At 42.8% G+C, this 21,616-nt stretch overlaps 1 pseudogene; it reads right to left on the bottom strand.

Moving 5' to 3' along the window:
* Positions 1-10,967: 10,967 nt before the first annotated feature.
* LOC126459179 (5S ribosomal RNA) lies at positions 10,968-11,085 on the bottom strand (annotated as a pseudogene).
* Between the last annotated feature and the right edge of the window lie 10,531 nt (positions 11,086-21,616).

Here is a 21,616-nt window from a genome sequence, read left to right as displayed (position 1 = left end):
TTATCGTGATTTTATGTACTCCATATGCATAGAGAACAGCAGCAAACCAGTCTTCAGACTGAAGACCCGCATTATCAACAAATACCTTAATGTATCAGGAAGAATGCATAAGAAGCACACAATAAACAATATTTATTTCTGTTAAAGAAACTTGCATGGGAGAAGAAAACAGTTCGACTTCTCAGGATTTAATTCCTCGTTACAGCTGACACGTCAGCTGGGTGGGAGGTCTCTAATACATTTAATGTCATGTGGACGATTCCAAATTCCATTTACTTATTTCATTTTTACTGCCGTTTGGTGTATTTACCGCGCAGTCAGGATATTATTTTTTAAGTGGTAAATTTGAGGTACTGTCTTAGCTCTTCTGGAATAATGTTTACAAGTTACGTGTAGATGCGAAACGAAGTTTGCGGAATTTTGATATCTGGAGACTCAGTTTAATCTTGAATGAGTAGCTAAAACAAGTAGCGGCGATAAAAGTTCTTCGTACATCACATTGCCCTTTTCATCTGATGCCATCCATAATTTATCCATCGGCTTTGTTAGGACCGATAAATTTTTACAGCTGACCAGTTTCGTAAGTACTTACGACAAACGTGAAATTCAGACTACCCAAGCACTTTGTGGCTTTCACGTACATTAAACACTTACTCAGCTGAAAATAGCTTTAAGTGAAAAGAAAATACGTAATTTGGTATACAGCTAACCAATGGAGCTCTAGATTACTGGTTGGAACTCAAGGAAGTGAGCGACCAAACCACTAAGGCGTTCAATTAATACCACAGTTAACTTCTCATGTAGCGGAATATATCAGTACATAGCAATTCATACAGTACTACTTATAACATCATCAATATATGTGCCCATGAAAGAAACATCTTGTCCCATGATGTATACTCCACAGTGGTTAGTGATCAGCGTTACTCCTGGCCGTACCTGAGACCGTATGAACATTCTGTGATTCCTCCTTGCAGCAGCATCCAAGTCAGCCGAAACGCGTGGAGGGGGGGAATACATCCAAGGTACACGAAGGTAAATGATGTATTTTTTCAACATATCTCGAAACGAACTAGAAAAAGCAGTCAACAGACCATGTTAACCCCAACAGATATCTCATTTATGCTTTTCTATCAGAGCTCTAGCCTTTTACTTATTTAAGAAAAACCGTTTTTGCGTATTTTGTGGATTTTGTTGGCCACGTTCACCACCTTGGATCGAGTTTCATGAAAAAGTTATTATTTAAAATTTTATTTCCTATACACTCACATTTCTTGTTATCAGGTAATAGTTTTTGTAGATTTAACATTAGACCCTCACACAATGCATGAGCTAAGTTTGCAGTCCGCATGATTACTGCTATGCGTGTGATGTAAAAGGGAAGAGGCTGGTTTATTACGTTTCTTACCTTCACTAGTGAATTATGAAGTCATTTTATGGAAACGTCAACTTACAGTCATTTTACCGGGAAGTTAACTTACAGCGTTCATATTTCAGAAGACAGAAGCTTGCTACACGAATTAGATCACGTGTTAATTGTAGAATAGCCTACAAAAACAGGGTCTTTTGAAAACTGCTTTCTCATTATCAGTATTTCACTTTTCTCAATACTAAATAAATAGTGAAAAGCATGAATACACCAAGAAAACATTAAGCGTTACGTAGATAATGTGTTGGGCAACTCCTAATTCACTGAAGCGTATCTTGACAACAACTCTTAAATTGAAAGTCTTAGTGTGTAGGATACCGCGGCGCTGGAGATCTGTGACAGTGGAAATTGGCTGGGATTTTGTAGACGTAGACTCTTAACGAAATACAAATACAAATACAATAACAAATTCCGTTGATCCTCAGTACAATGAAATAATGCTTTATAAATCTCTAGCCCCGTGGAATTATTCAGCTTCACAAAAGGGCATAAGCAAATATACAAAATCGTAAAGTATTAAACTGATACACAGCGTCAGATATCAACATTCCGCCTCGCCGACGTCAAAACATTACAATAAAGGGTGCACGTAATATCACATAAAATACAAAAAACACAGTTATCAACAGGAGAACACAAGAACACGCAACCATCCATCCCGTTCCAGAACCTTATCATAAAACGCATCCAGCAAAGACAGACTTTTTAATCGAATATCATATTGACAACACAAACAGAGACTACCTACAGTACTGCATTCACCCTACAAAAATGAATATCATGCAGCAAAGATACATCAGTTAACAGGGAAACGCATCCTTAAAATACAGTTCAATCAGATGAAGCACCGCTCTAGGAATTCCAGGTCTAACAGGTGCCTCGCCAATGTTTCATCAATGTGGATCAGTGGTTGCTTAACTACACCGGCAAATGGTTTGCGCGACACTGTACCACAAGTCACCACTTCGCAATTCCTTCTACTTGTCGTAATAGAAACAACGCTTCAGCTAGCAATTCCTCAGCACGAGCAGCGACCTGCCCCTTGAAGTACGCATATACTGTCTGCTGGTCCAGCCAGAAAGGTACCTCATATTGACATCAAGCTATCTGTCAGCCAAGAAAACCTCCATCATCTGCCGCGCTTCCAGTTCTGCTCTATCTCCAACTTGCTGGCTGTTTCCGTTGTTTCTGACCGATTCCAGCTCGTCTGCTCCACTGACGATGCCTGGGGCAGATGTTTCGAATGCAGAGGCAAGGGAATTGAGGACATTAACAAGTGGGCATTGATTCGTATCAATGAGGCATGTTGAAAATTTGTGCCGGACATGGATTCGAATCTCGGTTTCCTGCCTGCTAGGCAAATGCGCTGACTTCAACGCCATGCGGGCTCAGAAGTACCAATGCCTCATGGATCACCCCAGCGCGTCTCCTGTCATCCCCAAATTTTCAGCTTATACCACACACTATTGTTGTAGTACCCCTGCTCTTTAGCCTCATTACTCACGGCATCTCGCCGATTCCCGTAACAGTTCAAGCTTAGTGTACTTGTGCACTGAAGGGACCATAGGCCGTCATCGTACAGAGATCACATATACGTTTTTAACGTGGCTGCCCGGCCTCCATCTATAAGTAATTGCTCAGTCATAGGGGCCAGCCATGCCAATACTGAAACCAGCTTAATCGTTGCCCGTTACACGGCCCTGGCAGCGTACTGAAGACTATTCTGCCGCTGCCCACAGTGGCACGACACTGGCACCAAGATGAAGCTGCCACTTCAGTTCTTATACGGGACTCCTGTCTGCTGCCCCTTCACACTGCTTTTCGCCTCCGCGTTCTAGTCAATTCACAGAAACGTGCGTCTTCAGCCAAGACTGTAGCACGTGTTCAACGCTTTTATGAACTGCTGGAATTTAAATGTGTCGAGAAATTGATAATTCAACGCGCTACACTATTGGGTTTTGCGATGTAGTAATTGGAAATAATTCCTCGGTACCGAATTTCTAGATTAATAGTCAGCAAATCGTTGTCCATCATGTAGAGGAGGGTATTTTCCAGTGCCATTATAATATATTTTGTACTTCCCAGTCGCGTTGGATTAGCCGAGCTGTCTGAGGCGCTGCAGTCAAGGACTGTGCAGCTGATCCCGGCGGAGGTTCGAGTCCTCCCTCGGGCATAGGTGTGTGTGTTTGTCCTTAGGATAAATGGTTCAAATGGCTCTGAGCACTATGGGACTTAACATCTGTGGCCATCAGTCCCCTAGAACTTAGAACTACTTAAACCTAACTATCCTAAGGACATCACACACATCCATGCCCGAGGCAGGATTCGAACCTGCGACCGTAGCAGTCGCGCGGTTCCGGACTGCGCTCCTAGAACCGCTAGACCACCGCGGCCGGCTGTCCTTAGGATAATTTGGGTTGAGTAGTGTGTAAGCTTAGGGACTGATGACCTTACCAATTAAGTCCCATAAGATTTCACACACATTTGAACTTTTTTTTTTGTACTTCCACCTACAGCGGGTGGGGAAATTACGAATAATAGTAGTAATTCAACCAGTTATAGTTTTTAAAAATTGTCTAAGTACCGCATATTTCAGAGACTGTATGGCAAGTAACCGGTGGTACAGCGACAGGAATTCATCCATGAGTGCCGTTTTATTATACAACTTCGGACTTCGGCCACATTTTGCCTTACTTTTAGAGATCATTACTGGATTACAAGGTAGTGGGTTGATACTTTCGATCAGTTTATTGATATCCCATAGATCTACAACATTGTAGGCTTTTCGCAAACACATTTTCAAAAGAGCTGTCTGGAATTTGTAGTGGTCTACACGCACAGTTGTTGCGACAGATGCACAAGTTACTGGCAAGTTCTCCCTCATAGAGTCTCAATATACTTTTTTGTCGTGAGAATATGAAATTCTCTGTTTCCAAAAATTTCGGTTATCGGACAATTAAGTCAGTGTTGGTGTTGTCACCTGTTATCACCTTAGTCAATTCTTTTATACCCAGAGCGCCAATTATGTTGGTTCTGAGACTTGACTACAAATTAGTCTACTTTTCTAAGATTTCAACTGAGGTTTCGAGTAACATAGTTGCAAATATCATTTCTACCAAACACAAAAGTTACATATTTTTGTTGCTAATATCTCTTGAATTTGATGCCCATTGTCACAGCAACATCATTATGATGATTATTTCCTGTCTTTCTTACCACACTGTCGATTTAACTGATTTACGTTTAGCCAGGAGGTCTAAAATAGATCTCTCTCACATGTGGGCTCTCGAACCAGTATTTCGCGGCAGTTGTCTGCTAATACTTGCGTCATATAACACTTTACCTTTATCTTTACTAGAATTGCATGGCCGAAACGGTTCTATTTGAATCACGCTGCAATGACGTCTTTATCTGACGCTCTTTACAAACGTCTCTTTGTTAATTTAAACCCTCCGACCTACGCTATATTGAAAGGTGGCTACACTGAGCCACAGCGCCAGAGATTGCGCCAAAGAGTATTATTCCGCCGCCTCCACTGGCAGTGCTTGTCGAGAACTCGTAGTAGTCAGTGCTTGCTGAGATGTCGTAGTGAAGAGTTCTTGTCGAGAAGTCGTGATGGAGAGTGCTTGTTGAGATGTGGTAGTAGTGAGTCGGTGTTGATATGTTGTAGTAGGGAGTGCTTGTTCCATGTTTTATGCAGTTGTTTGATGGGCTAGACAGCAGATGTTGTTCGAATGGAGATATTGTAATGATCAGAGCGCTTTTCGTCAATATATATGAAGGTAAAATATTCCCTTTTTTTCATTATTTCCATGTCTTAAATAATGCGTCATTACAGGTTCAGTCAACAAAGCATCTGGCTTATGTTCTTGTATTAGAGTGTAATTCTGGTTTTTTTGCGCAATTATAGTATTTCTATTTTTTTTAATTACTTCAGTATAAATGATATTTAAAATTTCTTGTCTTATTGAAGAAGAACCGTGCCAGATTTGTACGTTGAATCACACTTCCACACACAGAACAGTTACACTTGTGCTTTGTTGTTGCGTTGGTTTTATAGCTGCTGGGGACATAATTAATTAATTGTGTTAACGGAAAATTTCATTCCTTTCTTTGTTGTTATTCTATGCAGTCAGATTGCGTACTAAAACTAGTCAGGGCCAACCGTTTACGAGACTTCGTAATCGGACACACAGCGATTAAAAAAAAAATTAAAAAATTATTTGCATTACATATTCAAATAATTAAGCCCCCATGCAATATATGAGTTTTAGTACTCTCGAGATACAGTTTTTGGTCTTGATTCTCTAACACTCCACCACCCAGAGATTTTCATTTCTGTTCCCAATGTACATTAAAGGAGTTGTTGAAACTTACTGCCCCTTCTTTTCTTTATTTCAAGTTTCAACCAATTTTCTGTATTCACCATAATCCGCAGATGACTCAGTTGTTGGAGAGGCGACTCGTGGTACTCGTCCTGCGTACAATTCTTTATTTAAACACTGGTATTCGGTATGAACAGGCTTAGTTACCTAGATAATGATCTGAAATATTTATAACTGTAAGACAATAAGTAGAATAATGACCGTCGATGTATAATGTAATGGCAATTAGTGTTACTATAGTTTCTATTGGAATTGCTCTTATTGTTTTCTGTAAGTCACCGAATAACAATTAATTTTGGTAAAAATCCAACGAAAAATAGTGTTCATTCTATGACTGATTTATGTAAAGATGTATTTTCATCTGAGATCGTTGTTACATCACCTAATCATACTGAATTTGTGATCCTGACATTGAGTTACCATTCTCTGAATGAAACTATGTAGCAAGCTGTACACAAAACGAAAGGCAAGGTACGTGGAAGAGTATTAGTATACAGAAAATCAGCACGTAAACGGATATGCAGATATATGAGACGCACGTTCTCTGCAACCGAGAGAAACGTGGTCCCTTTCACAGACTTTGAATTCGTAAGAGCCTTCTGTAAAACCTCAAAGTAATCAAAACCTGATGTCAAATGTTCTTTTTTTTTTGTGACGGCCGTCTTCAGACCACTCATTGCCAAAGTCCGACCACAATCGCGCGGGACTGATGCGTACTCTGAACGAAATATGATTTCAGAATCAGTTTTAAAATAAATTTCAGATGAAAACGCTAAGAGATATTCTTCATTTGCTGTGCATGTGGAAATTGCAAAACGAGTTCTTCTTCGTGTTATGTTGTACAGCTGTCCACTAGTAAGATGCACTGTTTCAATTTTGTTTTACTTTTTAAATTGCGCGGAGGGAGAAACCGGCTGGCCCCGAGCCGCAGACGTCGTAGGCAGCCAGCCTTTTCAGAGATTTACTGCCGCCTGCTGGAAGAGCGGCAACCTCTCTCGTGCGCACATTTCCGCTGTTAATGAAAATTAAAAAGAGGCGTGGCAGCTGTCGAGCTGGTGGAGCTGCTGGTGGCGGTGGTGGTGGCAGTGGGTATCGCAGCGGTCGAGGCTCCAGCGCGGCATTGTTCCAAAAGAGGCGAGCGGACAACACAACAGCCCAGGGGCTACCAATAGGCGCGGCCTAAAGGAAGGCAGGCCAGGGGACTGGAACGTAGCTGCAGTCTCCACCGTTACACAGGCCAACAGACGGAGAACGTCTGCCACCAAAGGACACGACGGTGATTGGACATCGTGATCAGTTCATGATGGTCGCGTACCGACAGACGGGTGTATCATCTAGGAATCAAGATTAAGGATTTAAAGACCTGTCGACGAGTATGAGAAAGAGCACAAGCTCGCATAAATGGAAGAATGGTGGAAGGAAAGCGGCTTATTTTTCAGATGGGTCATCCAGACATTTGTCTTAGCCGGCCGCGGTGGCCTCGCGGTTCTAGGCGCGCAGTCCGGAACCGTGTGACTGCTACGGTCGCAGGTTCGAATCCTGCCCCGGGCATGGATGTGTGTGATGTCCTTAGGTTAGTTAGGTTTAAGTAGTTCTAAGTTCTAGGGGACTGATGACCACAGCTGTTAAGTCCCATAGTGCTCAGAGCCATTTGAACCATTTGAACATTTGTCTTAAGTGATTCAAGAAATTAAATCTGAGTTTACTACCAGGGAGTATTTGCACATTGCCCTTTCTAATTGGAGTATAGTGAACTGCTGTAGCATCTCGCTTGAAGTTTTGTGTAGCACCGAATACTTACATTGACTGTGTGACACAGTGCAGAAACGAACATTCTCACTTCTGATTATCCTAACAGTATTGATCTCTGCTTGTATGGTGCAAATGGGCTGTTTAGCAATCATCAAATCTATTTTAATGAACCGCTGAAACAGTTTACCAAATACCTGTTTCGTGTGGCCTATGTAACGGCTTCCCAGGAAAACAAAAATTTGATGTTCACTATTTCATATATTTACTGATCGAATTTAAAAATATAGAATGTCGTCATAATCTACTCACTGAGAGATATAACCTTACGGTAAAGGTTTAGGGCAACAAGTCAAGTTTTACAGTTGCAAACTGTGTACCTATCTGCAGTCAGTATAACTGACAATGCAAATATTATCTAATATTTATTCATTCAGTATTTGAGAATTAGAGAACTTAGCTACGTGGAACAAACTTTAAAAATAATTTCAAATCTTTTCACAACTTTTTATCGCTGTCTCTCCTTGTTGTTGAATATATTTTCGCTGTTCATACAGTAACACTTCGACATTAGGCACAACTTTATAATTTATTACTCCATCGCACTAACTCCATGGTCATATTATTTTGCACACAATATCCAAATATGTAACTAAATGTACCTGCAAAACTATAATACTGTATGACACATAGTTCACGAAATATGACATAATAAACACAGAGGTGTTGAAAAACTAGCCTCTCTTAAACCTGACCGCAAATTACCTGAACTATATCCAGCAGCTGTCTAATAACGAGAGTGATCCGTGATTTATTTTCAAAGAATATTCTTAAGAATTTATTTTATTTCCTAGCGATTCATCAAGAACATTAACACATTTAATCACACTATGTAAGCATGGAAGTAGTTGCCAGTGAGTAACTGATGAAATCATAACCAAATTCCTTTTAACAAATGGGAATTATATTCACTTTAATAGTGCCTAAAAGCATTTTTTAAAAGAAACAGGTTTAAAATTATAATCAGAAAGTACCCTCTAAATATCAAAGTTACAACTTATTCAGAGGCAGAAAGAAACAAGCTTTGACTGTATGAGCTTTCGGGCTGAAAACCTTGCCGCACCTTTTTGACACGGCCGTAGTTACGTCCGCTCACAACAGCCTCTGAAAGATTACACTGGTGCAAATCTACAACACACAAGATAACTTTAAACTAAGAGTTTCAACAGTTTAGACAAGCACACAAACTATGCACCTCCCATAGGAGGGATGGAAATGGTACAAAACACTAACAATTGAAATATTAACCTTGCCACTGTAGGTGCAACTTGATTTTAACTTCTAAGGAAAGTCTTACGGTGAAAGGCTGGCAACTAAATGATCATTTACAATAAAAGCCCATGAAATGAAATCTTATATAAAATTCTACAAGGTTGGCCAAACAATAGTTAAGATGCTATACACTACACAGAGACCGCCTCTCAAGATCATAGGCAATAATATCAAAGTTTACAAAGATCAAAGCATATTTCAGGTATTAGGCCGTTACACTCCAAGCAAGAAATTCGTTAACACACCAAATCCGACAAACATGACAGAGGCAGCCACTATCGTACGGTAGATTGATAGGGAGATTAACGAACAACCCGAACCGCAGGTTGCTCTAACCCGCCCTTACTCCACAAGGGAAAAACGGACCACCCAATTTATAAACAACCTCCTTCCCGCGGGTGGGAAAACGGAGAAGAATGGCGGGACGACACCCCCCCCCCCCCCCCCCACAAAAAAAAAAAAAAAAAAAAAAATGGGAGGTGACCTCATCAAGAAAACAAGTAGAATTTAAGAAGAGTAAATCAAACAACATATCACCAATCACTTAACTTCTAATAAACTGCGATTTCTCGAGAACAGCTGGCGCAGCACGCCCAAATCGCTCTCCCGAACCGTCCACTGCCAGCCGCTTCAACTGACGCAGGAAGGCGCGGCAATCTCCCGTCTCACGGCATCGCAGCTCGCACTGGCCAGACTGATGTCGCGGGTTGACTCCTGTTCCTCTCGTGTCGACCGCGAAGCCACTACCCCTCGCTATACGCCGCGACCCACTGGACTGACGTGGGGCCCTCACATGCGCCGACGCTCAAGGCGGACATGTGATCTTGTGTCTCAGTGAGCGACCGACCAACCGATCGATCCAACCGCCAATGACCATTGCCTGAGCCAACTGGTGGCCTAATGCGTAGACTCAGATGCAGGAACTACGCCCCGACCGGGCGACCACTCGCTGAGTTCTCTTACTGGCGGAGTGGAAAGACTCATTTTGCAGGCATTAAAGGGTGATCCGAACAACAGACATACTAGCACTCCGACCGACCGACAGACAGACACTAACTGCCCAACAAATGCGGACGAGAGACTGACCCAGACTGACCGACTGGCGAGCTCATAGCGCCCCTTAAATGCACGTTAACAGGCTACCTTTGACCTTTCCCACCAGAGGGAGACACCCAAGCTGCAACTGCCACACCGGTGCCACCGCCAGAAACGGAAGGCGACTGCTTCACACTACGCGCTGCTGCGCGCTCTTCAAAACAGCAATTTTTACCACGGCTCAGGAAAGCTGTTTTTTTTCTCAGATGGGTCATCCAGACATTTGTCTTAAGTGATTCAAGAGTTTACTACTAGGAAGTATTTGAACATTGCAATCTCTTATTGGAGCATAGTGAACTGCTGTAACATCTCGCTTGGAATTCTTGTGTAGCACCGAATATTTTCATTAAGTGTGTGGTACAGTACAGAAACCATCAGTCTCACGTCTGAATATCGTAACTGTATCGATCTATGCTGGTATGCCTAAAATGGGTTGTTTGTGCAAACCATTACCACAGTAGCAATTGCCAAATCTATATTAATGAACCGATGAAATAGTTCACCAAATCCCAGTTTCCTGTAGCCCATGTAACGGCTTCCCCGGAAAACAAAAATTTGATTTTCCCTATGTCATATACTTACTGACTGCATTTAAAAATTTAGAATGTCCTCATAATCTACACACTGAGAGTTATAAGCTTGCGTTAAAGGTTTGGGGTAACAAGTCAAGTCTTACTGTTAGAAAATGTGTGCCTATCTGCAGTCAATGTAACTGACAGTGCTAATACTATCCAAAATTTATTCATCCAGTATTGGAAAATTAGATAACATAGCGACTAGGAACAAAACTCCATCCGAACAGGGCATGAAGGCCCAACGGTACCCACCTCCCACCGTGGCACCCTCATCCCACAGACGTCACGGGATGCGGATGTGAAGGGGCATGTGCTCAGCACACCAGTTTACGAGACGGGAGCCGCTACTTCTCAATGAAGTAGCTCCTCAGTTTGCCTCACAAGGGCTGAGTGCACTTCGCTTGACAACGGCGCTGGACGGACCTGGTGGTCACCCATCCAAGTGCTAACACAGCCCGACAGCGCTTAACTTCGGTGATCTGACGGGAACCGGTGTTACCACTGCAGGAAAGCCGTTGGCTTTGACTAGGAACAACCTTTAAAAATAACTTAAAATCTTTTCACAACTTTTGATAGTTGACTTCCGCTTAAAAAAAATTACTGTTTAATATATTTTAGCTGTTCATACAGTAACACTTCGACATTAGGCATAACTCATATTAGTTTGCTAACAATATCCAAATATGTAATTAAATGTACCTTCAAAATTATAATACTGTATGATACATAGTTCAGGAAATACGACATCATAAACACAGAGGCTTTTCTTGAACCAGAGCCCAAATTATCCGAACTATATCCATCCGCTGTCTTATAATGAGCCGCACGGGGTAGCCGTGTGGTCTTAGGTGCCTTGACACGGTTCGCGCGGCTGCACCCGTCGGAGGTTCCTGTTCTCCCTCGGGCATGGGTGTTTGTGTTGTCCATAGCGTAAGTTAGTTTAAGTTAGATTAAGTAGTGTGTAAGCTTAGGGACCGATGACCTCAGTAGTTTGGTCCCATAGTACTTACCACAAATTTCCAAATTTCCTGATAATGAGAGGATTTACGTCTTCAGCCATAAAAGCTTTACACACTTAACGTCCAGTATTTAACATATTAACCGTACACATAAGGTTAGTGACCTTAAGTGCATGACGTCACATGCCACCTCCATCATCTCAAGGGACACACACCTCCCCTTCTTCATCCCTCCCCACCAAACCACCACCCCTACTTCCCCTCTCCCCACCACCCTCAACTACCCCTCCAGTCAATTTCAGCCAGTCATTAAACTGAAACACCCAAGATTGTTGAACTAACCCAATTATGAAAGTGGAAAATTTAGAGAAAGTAGAAGCCACCCCTTCCCCAATACCCTCTCCGCCTACCCCTTCCATCCTATCACGGCGTGCTATTAAAATGTGTTAGGCAAATGAGATCACAAACTGTATTTTAGGCTTGTAGTGACAGCTGAACATCACAGAACGTATACGTTTTCAAGCAATAAATTGCTTTCGCCATTTACTTTACATGAAGGATAATTATACATAAAAACATTGTAACAGAGAGAGATTTCAGTTAATTCTGAAAATCTAATGTAGCTCGCCCTGGGGCACTGTTCCCTGAAAATATCGATTTCATATATCCAATGTCTGCAGGCAACCACAAGAGATCAGTAGGAGTGCTCATGTGTGTTTTGAGAACCAATTTAAATAAATTTTATCCGTTCTACGTAGATCGAACAATGCTCATGTCATAACATAGATTATATTTCAACAGTGTCAATAATATGGCTCTGAGCACTACGGGACTTAACTTCTGAGGTCATCAGTCGCCTAGAACTTAGAACTACTTAAACCTAACTAAGGACATCACACACATCCATGCCCGAGGCAGGATTCGAACTTGCGGTCGTAGCGGTCGCGGGGTTCCAGACTGTAGCGCCTAGAACCGCTCGGTCACTCCGGCCGGCTGTCAATAATAAATCTGTGCGTATTTTGATAAGTGATCCAAACAGTCTAATGTGGAAATATTTACTTTGATTCTTCATTGCGCTTGTAAAGTGTGTATCGTACTGGAAATCGTACGTCTATAGAAGCTCTCGAGATCTTAAAGTGCACTTGCGTATTATGTTAAGCAATGTACATCTGCTGTTTCTTCTCAATAAGTGATAATTTTATCAAAGAGTTTACTTTCGAGATATCTTCTATGTCGTATAGCTCCATCTTATGTGGATATGTTTGATGTCTCTCATCATCTTCGGTTTTGATATGTATAGAGGTACGAACTGAGCAGCCGGAACATTATGACCACCGACCTACTGTAGATATAAACCCATCTAGGCAGCGTCACCTGGCGAGGCATGACTGTTAGTATCAGTGAGCGTGCTGTCCACGTATAGAATGGGGAAGGCACGTGATCTATCTGAGTCTGACCGAGGGCAGATGGTGATGTCATGGAGGCTTGGCACAAGCATTTCGGGAACTGCACAACTTGTCATGTGTTCGAGGAGTGCTGCGGTGAGTGTCTTCAATACATGTCCAAGATGAAACCACGTCTAGACGTCGTTTCGTTCGGTGGCCAACCCTCATTACCGATGGCGGACATCATAGACAAGGGAGACAGGTAAAACGAGACAAATGGTGCCAATGGCTCTGAGCACTTTGGTACTTAATATCTGAGGACATCAGTCCCCTAGAACTTAGAGCTACTTAAACCTAACCAACTTAAGGACATTACACACCCGAGTCGGGATTCGAACCTGCGACCGTAGCGGTCGCGCGGTTCCAGACTGAAGCGCCTAGAACCGCTCGGTCACACCGGTCGGCATAACGGGACACATGACGAACTGTAGAGTAACAAACGTCAGACTTTACAGCTGGGCAGAGTACAAGTAGAGGTATGTCTGAACACACAGTGCACTGAACACACAGTGCACCGAACACTCCTAACAATGGGCCACCACAGCCGACGACCCATGCAGGTGTGAATCTTAACATTACGACATCGACAGCTAGATTAAAATGGACACGTGACCATCGGCACTGGACGTTGGCGTAGTGGCAGAGCGTTTCATGGTCTGACGAACTCCGATGCCATCTTCATCATGCCAATGGGAGGGCACAAATCTGTCGTCTTCCAGGGGAGCAGCTCTTTGGCACCTGAGCTGCTGTACAGAGACAAGATGGTGGTGGATCCACTATGCCTGCAGAACATTCACATGGGCACCCATGGGTCCAGTGGAGCTCTTGCAAGGCACCATGACAACCAAGGAATATCATTCACTGGTTGCAGACCACATACACATCTTCATGACGATCTTGTTTCCCAGTGCCAGTGGCATTTTTCAACAAGACAAAGCGTGGTGTCACAAGACCAGGAGTGTGATGGAATGGTTCTGGGAACATAGTGGCGAGTTTCAGTTGATGTGCCGTCCCCATAACTCGCCAGATCTGAACCCGGTCAAACACAGTCTGGGATATGATTCAATGTGGAGTCAGAGACAATCGCCTCCTCCACAGAATTTTCGGGAATCGGGTGACTTGTGTGTACAGGCGTGGTGGCACCTCCGTCCAGCGACCTGCGAAGGCTTCATTGCTTCCATGCCACGATGTGTCGCCACTGTTATCCATGTGAAAGGTAGGCATATGGGCTATTAAGTATGTGGTCATAAGGTTACGGCTGCTCAATGTAAGTTCTCATTATGCATTAAAAATATATACTTTAAGTGTTACTTCATAATAAAATCTTCAAAACACATTCCTCGTTCCTTGGTTCCCAAAATATTGTTTGCTGAGTTGATTTGTCTTGTGGCTGTGATGTGTGTGTGTGTGTGTGTGTGTGTGTGTGTGTTTGTGGTATCAGACTGCTTCTTTTTATTATATGTTGGTGATATTTAATAGTCAGTGGTAAGAAATACAAACCACAAGCTTTTAGGGAACCTTGGCACCATAGTTCCAATTGGTACATTCTTCCAGTAGTTCAGACTATTAACTTGTTTGTGTACTTGTGCGCTTGGCAAAATATTTTAGCAAACATATAATTACTTCTGCTGTTTTAATTATGGCCATGTTGTTTTTATAAAGCCCATCTTTTAGACCTAAGATGTAACATGTTATTTGTTAATACTGAGACATGGCAACTGAGGTTACTTAAGAGTTCCAAAAATATACCAGACAGCAATTTGATGAATGTGTGTGATAGTGTAAACTAACATTGATATAAATAATGTAAAGATTGCGCTTGTTAGCTGTTAATGGCAACAGCAACAATTAGTAACATTAGGATGCAAAAGGCAATGGAAACAATTGCACTGAAGACATACAATGTGTTTCCACAGGACACGTGACCTGTAACTGAAAAAATTTCATAATGATCTCTCGATTGTCATATCGCAAGTTTGGGTGTGATGAGCAAGCTAGAAAATTTGAAAAGGGAAATGGAAAGTCTCTGATACAGTGGGGATCAGTGAAGTAAGATGGAAAGACAGTCAGGATTTTAAGTCTTACGATTATGGTGAAACATAGCAGCAGCAGTAAATGGTGTACCGGGAGTAGGATTTGTTATGAATAGGAAAGTACGACAGATGGTGAATTAGTGCAAGCAGTTCTGTGTTAGGATAGTTCTCATCCGAAACGATAGCAAACCAAAGGCAATAAAAATAGACGAGGTATACTTGTAAATACCGATGGAGCAAGCAGAAGAGAAAAGACAGAGATCTGTGAAGATACTGAATGGGTAATTCATTATGTAAAAGAGATGATAATCTACAAATAATATAGGTTTGGAACACTATATGAGGAGAAGGGACAGAGACTCAGAGGGCCATAGACGCGGGTTCCCAGGTAGATGCCGTGTTTCTTGACTTCCGCAAAGCGTTCGATACAGTTCCCCACAGTCGTTTAATGGGCAAAGTAAGAGCATATGTACTATCAGACCAATTGTGTGATTGGATTGAAGAGTTCCTAGATAACAGACGCCGCATGTCATTCTCAATGGAGAGAAGTCTTCCGAAGTAAGAGTGATTTCAGGTGTGCCGCAGGGGAGTGTCGTAGGACAGTTGCTATTCACTATATACATAAATGACCTTGTCGATGACATCGGAAGTTCACTGAGACTTTTTGCGGATGATGCTGTGGTATACCGAGAAGTTGTAACAATGGAAACTTGTACTGAAATGCAGGAGGATCTGGAGCGAATTGACGCATGGTGCAGGGAATGGCAATTGAATCTCAATGTGGGCAAGTGTAATGTGATGCGAATACATAGAATGAAAGATTTATTATCACTTACCTACAATATAGCAGGTCAGCAACTGGAAGCAGTTAATTCCATAAATTATCTGGGACTACGCATTAGGAGTGATTTAAAATGGAATGATCATATAAAGTTGATCGTCGGTAAAGCAGATGCCAGACTCAGATTCATTGGAAGAATTATAAGGAAATGCAAACCGAAAACAAAGGAAGTAGGTTACAGTACGCTTGTTCGCCCACTGCTTGAATATTGCTCAGCAGTGTGGGATCCGTACCAGATAGGGTTGATAGAAGATACAGAGAAGATGCAACGGGGAGCAGCGCTCTTCGTTACAGAATCATTTAGTAATCACGAAAGCGTTACGGGGATGATAGATAAACTCCAGTGGAATACCCTGCAAGAGAGACACTCAGTAGCTCGGTACGGGCTTTTTTTAAGTTTCGAGAACATACCTTCACCGAGGAGTCAAGAAGTATATTGCTCCCTGATACGTATATCTCGCGAAGAGACCACGAGGATAAAATCAGAGGCATACCGACAATCCTTCTTACCACGAACAATACGGGAATGGAATAGAAGGGAGAACCGATAGTGGTACTCAAGGTACCTACCGCCACACACCGTCAGCTGGCTTGCGGAGTATGGATGTAGATGTAGATGTAGATAGAAGGAAAAGTGACGGAGCTTGCTATTAGGAACGAGAGAGGAAAGGCTAATCGAGTTCTGCAGTATAGCCAGTGATAGAAAATACAGTGTTTCACTATCACAACAAGAGGAGATGTGCTTCGAAAAGTCCAGGAGATACAGGGAGAATACAGCTAGATTACACCGTGGTAATCATTACGAAATCAAATATTCGATTGTGGGGTGCACCTAGACGCAGATACAGACTCAGATAGCAGCAGACTGAAGTTTAAGAATTTGGGGCAGGAGAATCTATGCGTAAAAAGGTGGGATCATGAAATGATGAGAAATGATGTGATGTATTGAAGTTCTCTGAAGCTATAGTGTTACCGTAGTGAACACCTCAGTGATATGGTAGGATAGCGTAACACAGGTTGCTGCTGTAGAAGGACTGAACCCAAGTCGAGGTAAAACCAAAGATATATTTCTTTTTGTTTTATTTATTAAGACAATTCCGTACCTTACACCGGTAGCATGCATAAAACAATCAATAAAACTCTGGTGTTACAGGCAATCTCAGCAATCAGAGCAATCAGAAGAACTGTTTAAACAGACATAAATTAAAGCAAAATTTACTTGAAACAGACAAGCAAAATTTGATTTTACTAGCAAACTCAGCAGCCTGAATAGTAATCAGGTTCAAAGCCAATGTGTAAACAGAGGTTTAATTAAAGCAGAATTTAATTAAAAATTTTGCAATCCAAGAAAACAGGAAAAAATTCAAGTACTTGAAATTACATACTGATACTTCCATAACTTTGCTGAATGTCTATATGAAAGGCAACTTATTCACCATATTGATAGCATAATGTGACATGTTGAGCATGTGCCAGCCCTCAACTGACCCAGATGCTGGGCTGCTCATGGAATAACTTCAGCAATGTAACACAAACAGGCTGAGCCGACCTTAACACACTAAACACGTTTAATAGAGATTATTCTACTAAACAATAAGTTAGTTGGTAGCAAATAATCGAGACTTGTACTTAAATATAACATAGACAGTAACAAGAACATACGAGGAATATTAAGGTTTGATTAAAACTAACGATTACAAAAAGTGCTGCTGAGACTTACCTCATTTAAGGAGTATGTAAAAGTCGTTCCTAAAATCTGGTAAAAAATTACACTTAACCACCTTCAAAGTGTAGATTAAAGACAGAAATTTCTCTTCAGGAGCCTCTAAAAGTACATTTGAAACCAGCTACTCAAGCTTAAGCATCTTTCAGTGGAATATTACACCTTCAAATGACGTATAGCGAGTGCTGTCCTTAATGGGAGGTAACAATTTTCCAGACCTGAAACATGGGTAAAATTATGATGACCCACTCCGAAACGGCGAGCACTATATCTTCTAGATTCCCTCCCCTTCGGTCGGGGACAGATGTTTCAACAACAAATTAATAAGCTGGAAGTTCACTAGAACGTGAGACACTGGAGTGGACGAAGCGGGCGGGCACAACCAACCCAAATGAATATAAACTACACCGACGTGGTGTAGGAGCACAATACGCTGCAGGTAGGGGAGATTTTACAGTTACCACTAATGGTTAAAACCGAAGAACAACTTCTAAACAGTAACATTTAAATAAAGCGACTCGGCAAGAAGTGCAGTGGCCAGCAGAGGAGCTCGCACGGACTCAATGGCGCAAGCCGTTCCGTGAGACGACGCACAGTGCTCCGTCGAAACTTTGTTCCGCCACACAACGCGCAGTTGTGAAGCGCTGCAACAGCCCCTAGCCTCTCCAGAGTCACCACCACCGCCCGGACGCACTCTTGTTCGTGACGCGCTGCGCAGGAACTCTGATGCTACATACACGAGGCCGTTCCACCGGCAGCCCGTGCAGACCACTCTTTGTCGCTTGAAAACCTCTTGTCACCCAGCTGCCTCCGTAGACTCTCTTGTCACTTCTACTTACTTCACTGTCAAACCGAAGAGGCCTCTTCCAGAAGTACACTGAGTAGCCAAAGAAACTGATACACTGGCCTAATATAGTGTAGGACCCCCGCGAGCACGTTGAAGTGCCACAACACGACGTGGCATGGAGTCGACTAATGTCTGAAGTAGTGCAAGAAGGAAATGACACCATGAATCCTGCAGGGCAGTTCATAAATCCGTAAGAGGGATGGAGATCTCTTCTGAACAGCACATTGCAAGGCATCCCAGATACGCTCAATAATGTTCAGGTCTGGGGAGTTTGGTGGTCAGTAGAGGTGTTTAAACTCAGAAGAGTGTATCTGGAGCTACTCTGTAGCAATTCTGGGTCAAATGGATCAAATGGTTCTGAGCACTATGGGACTTAACTGCTGCGGTCATCAATCCCCTATAACTTAGAACTACTTAAACCTAACTAAGGACAGCACACATGTCTGTGCCCGAAGCAGGATTCGAAACTGCGACCGTAGCGATCGCGCGGTTCCAGACTGTAGCGGCTAGAACCGCTTTGCCACTCCGGGCGGCAGCAATTTTGGACGTGTTGGGGATTGCCCGAGTCCGTCAGAATGCACAATGGACATGAATGGATGCAGGTGATCAGACAGGATGCTTACGTACGTATCACCTGTTGGAGTCGAATCTAGACGTATTAAGGGTCCTATATCACTCTAACTGCACACGCTACTCACCATTACAGAGCCTCCACCAGCTTAAACAATTACATGGATTCATAAGGTTGTCCCCAAACCAGTACACGTCCATCAGCTCGATACAATTTGAAACGAGGCTCGTCTGATCAGGCAATATGTTTCCGATCGTCAACAGTCCATTGTCGGTGTTGAGGAGCCCAAGCGACGCATAAACCTTTGTGTCGTGCATCGTGCAGTCATCAAGGGTACACGAGTGGGCCTTCGGCCTCCAAAAGCCCATATCGATTATGTTTCGTTAAATGGTTCGCACGCTGACACTTGTTCATGGTCCAGCACTGAAATCTGCAGCAATTACGGGAGGCGTTGCACTTCTGTCACGGAGAACGATTACCTTCAATAGTCGTTGCTCCCGTTCTTGCAGGAACTGTTTCCGGTCGCAGCGATGTCTGAGGTTTGATGTTTTACTGGATTCCTGATGTTCACGGTGCACTCGTGAAACGGTCGTGGGGGAAAATCCCCACTTCATGGCTACCTCGGAGATGCTGTGTCCCATCGTTCGTGTCCCGACTATAACACCATGTTCAAACTCACATAAATCTTGATAACCTGCCATTTTAGCAGCAGTAACCGATCTAACAACTGCGCCAGACACTTGTCGTTTTATACAGGCGTTGCCCACCGCAGTGTCGTAGTCTGTCTGTTTACATACTGTACCTCTGTATTTGAAAATGCTACACCAGTTTCTTTGTCGCTTCAGTGTACATCTGCAAGGTAAGTTCTCTGTGCCACCATAGAGACTCTATGTACTCGGAATTCAAGTCAAACAGTTTACATTTCAAATGAAGAGAAATAGACATATGAATAACGATAAAAGACGGGAAAGCAGATCAAGGAACGTATCCAGGGTGTTTCTGTAAGAGCGTGCAAATGTTTAATAGGGATTTGAGAACGCTCCACTGAGCAATTTGACATAGGGACCTGGGTCGGAGAAGCTAGCTGAAGGAGATAATAGGAGTAAAATCGCATTACTGTGTACATTTAATTTACATTAGTTACTGTTAACTGCAAATAACGTCATTAATGCAATGAACGTACCATTTGTACTGTACCTTACAAAATGTGCTGAAACTGACGGCCATTAATCTGAATGCAAGCATGAGATCGGCAAGCAAGATTCTGACGCATCTTAACAAATATCCCTGGTGTGGTCCTCAAGTTCCCACGTTCGTCTTTCTTATGAGCCAGTCTCCCGCATTCGTCGATCGAGTGAATAAATAAATACTCGTAGTGACAGAAGATGCTTGTTACTAATCGTTATCTGTACAGCCTTTCAGAGGCCTGAGCATTGCAACGTAATTTCCCCATTCACAAGGTACAAGTCAGTGAGTTCTGCGAAACTGTACCCGTATTGCTCCGTCGTATTGTACTCTACGTCTCTGAATAGTACTGAGTAATGAATGGATCTGTCGTTGAATCATAACAAGTTCTGTCAAGTGACAATGTAAATATGAAACAACAGAGCAACCTGATGGACAACAAAAGTAACAAAGCCTACATCATGACTTATTAGTAACGAGGCTCCATCTCCTTGTTTCCTTGCAGGAAATAAAGAATGTACATATAAACAAATAGTACAATAAGTGTAAACTTGCACCCAAGTAAGTTGTAAATAACCTGGAAAACAGTAATTTTAGACAAAATGGTCGACAAGTTTACTTCTATATCACCTTAGGCCCGTTTCTCCGACCGCTGGTTCCCTATCTAAAACTGTTCAGTGGAGCATTCTCTACATCCTGTTACATTTTTGCACACTCTTACGGAAACACCCTGTATAGGCTACGCCTCTTTGTGTGGTTGGAGCTATCTGTCGATTTAATGGAGTGTGTTCGCGGTGTGTGATTCGTATGTATGCTATTTAAATTTCCGAATGAGTGTAGTTTTTGTCTGACAAACAGGTTCCAGGTGCTGTCTGTAGCTGACACTGTCGCTGAGCCAGATGCTGTCGCCTGTCCTGTTTCAGAGGAAACCACTCGGCCTGCAAGATCCTGGCAGTCACAGAGGGTGGGATTATTGGTAGTTGGGAGCTCCAACATAAGGCGCGTTATGGGGCCCCTTAGGGACTTTGACAATAGGGATAAGGAAACCAATGTGCACTCCGTGTGCGTACCGGGTGGAGTCATTCCAGATGTGGGAAGGGTCCTCCTGGATGCCATGAATAGCAATGGGTGCAGCCAACTGCAGGTGGTTGCTCGCGTCGGCAGCAGTGATGTGGGTCACTTTGGACCAGAAGAGATTCTCTCTGGTTTCGAGCGGCTAACAGAAGTGGTATCGGCTGCCAGCCTTGCTTGCAAGATGAAAGCAGAGCTGACCATTTGCAGCATAATCGACAGGATCGATTGCGTACTTCTGGTACAGAGCCGAGTGGAGGGTCTGAATCAGAGGCTGAAACGGTTCTGCGACCGTGTAGGCTTCACATTCCACAACTTGCGCCAATGGGTGGTTGGATTTCGGGTTCCGCTGAATAGGTCAGGTGTCCACTATACG

The sequence above is a fragment of the Schistocerca serialis genome, chromosome 2 (assembly GCF_023864345.2).
Source record: "Schistocerca serialis cubense isolate TAMUIC-IGC-003099 chromosome 2, iqSchSeri2.2, whole genome shotgun sequence".
Classification (NCBI taxonomy): Eukaryota; Metazoa; Arthropoda; class Insecta; order Orthoptera; family Acrididae; genus Schistocerca; species Schistocerca serialis.
The sequence above is the reverse complement of the archived record's forward strand: the minus strand, read 5'-3'. Positions and strand labels throughout refer to the sequence as shown.